The 5000-nt window shown below is 38.6% G+C and overlaps 1 protein-coding gene across 1 annotated transcript in view; it reads left to right on the top strand.

Moving 5' to 3' along the window:
• The first annotated feature begins 223 nt into the window (after window positions 1-223).
• The window catches only part of LOC106868091 (LHFPL tetraspan subfamily member 2a protein), a 38084-nt gene continuing 33307 nt past the window's right edge, over window positions 224-5000 (top strand). Inside the window, exon 1 of the mRNA XM_014913207.2 lies at window positions 224-732. The gene's annotated coding sequence lies outside the window, so the exon portion shown is untranslated. The remainder of the gene's footprint in view (window positions 733-5000) is intronic.

A 5000-nucleotide genomic window follows, 5' to 3' on the forward strand; every position in this document is an offset into this window, starting at 1 on the left:
ACCCACCCACCACCCACACACACATTGACTTCTCTCTTGCTGCAATTATACTGTCTTTTGTTGAAAGACGAATTACTAAGAAAGAAGAAGAAAAAAAAGGAGGAAACATCAACAATAACAACTGCCATAATAATTCTAATTAAAAGTCTTTCTTTTATTTCTACTCTCTATCTAATATTGACGTGAATTGAATGAAGAGGAAAAAGTTCTAGCGGTGAATCTCTTCCTTTCTTTCTTCACAATATTAACTAAATCTGAGACTTGGAAGGAAACACATGATTTATAAAACCCTATAATTATACGTATACTTATTTATTCATTTATTTACACCGTATGAACACACGCACGTAGGACGAAGCGATATCACAAAACCAAATTAATTAAAGGTGATTATTAATTAGTCAGTGGGCTCTTGGAGGTAAAGAAGCAGCTGCAGAGAACCTACAGCTGTACAAGATTTAATACACACGCACACAAGACAAGCAGACACACACACACAAACAAACACAAACACACGCAACGTATACGCGAAGAACTTACTCACTCTAACTTGTACTACTATTACTACTACTACTGTTACTACAACCGCCGCTGCGGCTGCTACTACTGCTGCTGTTTCTGTAGGCTTTGCTCAACAAGTAACGGAGATTCACAAGAGGGATATTATAAGTCAGGAAAAGACTTCTTGATACAGATATGGACTTTAGTTAGCATGGCCTATCAACCAACAAGGTGAGTTCTATATTGTAAATACTATGTATAATATATATATATTTATATATACACAAACACGTCTAAACACACACACACATACAAACATATATACGTATATATATATTTATATATATTTATGTTTACATTTGTATGTACACCACAAATATATTAATTGTATATTATATATTATATTGTAATACATATTACGTGCCTACGCGAGCACAAGTTGTCCAGCCTTGAGTGAAAATCAAAGTCGGAACAACTTTAATATTTCTGTCACACTCCAATATGATAGTAATTCTATTAATTTCATTCAATCTGCATAGCAGCTACAAATTTATCTACTAATCTGGTTTCTAGTTATCATCTCTCTCTCGCTCTTTCTCTCTCTCTCTCTCTTTTCATATATATATATATATATATATGATCCACTACTCAGGAAGAGACTATTCTAGAGTACGTCCTGTCTGGTCTTCGAAACGTCTAGATAGAATAGAGACAGCTGATGAAGGGATATTCCAAGGGGCTTTCCGTTTTCCTATGTGTTCGTTCCGTTGTCTGTAGTTTATTGTTCTAACGTCCTGTACCCTGATATGCATGCATATACACATGTAGATGTAAGTATGTACATATATGTGTGTATACATGTATATATATTCTTTATATATATATATAGTAAGAGTTTGTATGCATGTTTTCGTTGAGATGTATTTAAATTGCTTCGTAGAATTCAAGCCGGTCATAAACGAAGTGACAATGTGTACGTACGTACGTATGTGTATGTATGTATGTATGTATGTATGTATATGTATGCACGTGCGAACGTAGGTATGTATGTGTTTGTATACATATGTTTATATAGATAGATAGATAGATGTGTGTATGAGTTCGTATATAAAAATGTGAGTATACATACATACACACATACATACATACATACATACATTAATTATATACGTATGACCGTACACAATATAGCACACATAGACACATCTGACTCGCGAAAATTGGACGCGGAATGTTTCTATAAGTTTCAAACTCAAATCAATATGATATTGACTTTGCCTAACTTTTATATCTTGCAGTGTTCGATAAGCTGTATGTATACATCAGTAATTTACAGAATCGATTCTACAGACACTAACACTCCCCTACCAAAAATTGATATCGTGTAGATTCATAAGTCATCGATATTTCATGCACGTATGAAATGTGATGTCTCTCTGTGTGTGATGTATGTATGTTGTTTAGCCCCAGGTCAGTCCTGATCCAGTGGACCCTATGATCTAGCTCAAGGGTTCTCGACCATTTTTTACCTATGGATCCCTTTGATTCCTATTCGATGTTTAAAAAATCCTATATAATTAAATATTCTGAGGAATTGTATACAAAAAAATATTGCGTATTGTAAAAGTACAACCAGTTTATTACAGACAAATTTTGGCAACAAGATCTTACGTGAACCCCACCAAGAAATATATGGACCCCCAGATGAGAACCACTGATAGAGTTAGTCGCATTCGATATGAGGGACTTCATTGTTCAATGTGTCCTTCCAGTTTTTTTTTAAAGCTGGTATGAGTGACTTGAAGGAAATTTAGCTGTTGTTTCTAGCAGGTCGATCATATATTTATTTCTTTATTGCTCACAGTGGGGCTAATCATAGAGGGGGGCAAACAAGGACAGACAAAGGGATTAAGTCGATTGCATCGACCCCAGTGCGTAACTGGTACTTATTTAATCGAACCCCGAAAGGATGAAAGGCAAAGTCGAACTCGGCGGAGGTCGATCATATATTGTTGACTCAATAAGTGTTTAACATATGGATGCGTGTGCGCGTGTAGTGTATGTCCGTACGTTTGTGATGTGTGTGTGTGTGTAACATGCACATTGTATGTGTACGATAGTTGTATGTATATGTGATGTGTGTAATGGTTGTATGTTTATATGATGGTTGTATATGTCTGTGTGAGTGGGTATAGATGAAGGTGCATGGTTTAGTGGTTAGGGTATTCGGCTCACGATTGTAAGGTCGTGAGTTCGAGACCCGTCGGCGCGTTTTACCCTTGAACATGACACTTTATTCCACGTTGCTCCAGTCCACTCAGCTGGCAAAAATGAGTAGTACCTGTATTTCAAAGGGCCAGCCTTGTCACACTCTGTATTCACGCTGAATCTCCCTGAGAAGTATGTGAAGGGGTACGCGTGTCTGTGGAGTGCTCAGCCACTTGCATGTTAATTTCACGAGCAGGCTGTTCCGTTGATCGGATCGACTGGAACCCTCGACGTCGTAAGCGACGGTGTGTGTGTGACGGACGTATATGTTTATCATTTGCTTGTTTTAGTCACTGGATTGCGGACATACTGGAGCACCGCCTTGAAAGGTTTAATCAAATAAATCGATCCGAGTCCTTTTTTTTTTTTTTTTTCAAGTTTTGTAATTATTCTTTTGCCGAAATGCTTAGTTACAGGGACGTTAACAAACCACTATCGGTTGTCAAACGGTAGGAAAAGAAACACGAATACAGAAACACACATATATGCATACATATGTGTGTATTGATAATTTGTGATGCATGCGTGTGTGTGCGTGCGTGTGTGTGTGTGTGTGTGTGTGTGTGTGTGTGTGTGTGTGTTGCAAGTATATGATGTACGTATGAAATACATGTGTGTATGTGTGTGAGGTATATGTATAGAATAGGGTATTGAACACAACTCCCTTGTACTAAATATCTCATATACACACACATATAATTCTGATATATACATATATGAATATCGTACGTACACACACACACACACACACATAAACATATATGTGCGTATGCATATATACGCGTGTAAATGTATGTGTATATGTATATGAGTTGTACTTGCTACGGCCATGCTGGAGCACCATCTTGATGGGTTTAAGTCGAGTGCATCGACCCCCCCCCCTCAAAGTCTGGTACTTATTCTATCGGTTTCAGGAACGTAAACAAACCAACACCAGTTGTCAAACGGCCGAGAGACAAACACACACACACACACACATATAAAGATATATATAAATATGTGTGTGTGTGTGTGTGTGTATATGTATATATATAAGTGATGGGCTTCCCCCATACTGTTCCCGTCTACCAAATTCACTCACAAAGCAATTAGTCGGGGCGAATTTTATAGTCTTAGAAGGCACTTGTCCAAGGTACCGCGCAGCGAGTTCCCTAACCACACTTTTAATTCGTGAATTTGGATAAGTTTGTGGTGGAAGAGAAAAACATTTCTTCTTTCTCTCTTTCTCTCTCTCTCTTTCTCTCTCTCTCTCTCTCTCTCTCCCTCTCTCCCTCCCTCCCTCGCACGCATACACACACACACATTCGTACACGCACACATCTGAAGAGATGGTCTGGAGACGTTATACTCTCCTCTCCCCACCACCGCTCTTTTCTAACTTATCCAAAACTCAGAAATTTCCCTGCATCAGTTTTTACCGCCAGAGGCCGCAGTTGTCACCGTCACCTCCATCCCTTCCACTTCCCTCGGATTCTCTGTGTCACATTCAGTACATATTTTGGTATGTATTGTCATTCCCGCCTCAGCAGCTTCACACAATATAATAATAACAGCATTACACCCTGTTTCTTTCATCCTTATTCCCCCCCCTCTCTCTCTTCTCTCTTACACACTCTCTCTCTCTCTCATCTCAAACTTATATGCCTTGTCTTTCTCTTACACATATAACCATATTCTTCACTTTCTTTCTCTGTCTCTATCTCTCGCTCTCTATCTATACGTCTCTTTCCTTCTCTCATATTCACATTCTCTCTTTCTGTCTCATATCAAATTCATCCTCCCTCTTTCTCCCCCCCCTCTCTCTCTCTCTCTCTCTCTCTCTACTCGTCTGTTATCTTCAAATACTTACACTCACACTTTCTCTTTCATATCAAATTTGGAAAGTTTCCCCCCTTTTACTCTTTCTCATAAACATATAACCACACTCTTCTCTCTTTCTCTCTCTCTCTTTTGATATTAACACACGTCTCTCTTATACTGTTGTCACAATTTAATGCTGTGTCTCTCTTTCATTCACATACCCCCCCCCCATACATACACACACACACACACACACGCACAGAACCTCCTCACACCAACAGAAAGTCATTCATTTCAATCATCAGAACCTCACCACTTAACCACAACCACCACCATCACCATCACCACCTTATTATTCCCCCATCCCCACACTATATTACCACTATTTCAACCACCTACCTTATTACTACCACCATCACCATGCGCATCAT

This window comes from Octopus bimaculoides, chromosome 9, assembly GCF_001194135.2.
Source record: "Octopus bimaculoides isolate UCB-OBI-ISO-001 chromosome 9, ASM119413v2, whole genome shotgun sequence".
Lineage (NCBI taxonomy): Eukaryota > Metazoa > Mollusca > Cephalopoda > Octopoda > Octopodidae > Octopus > Octopus bimaculoides.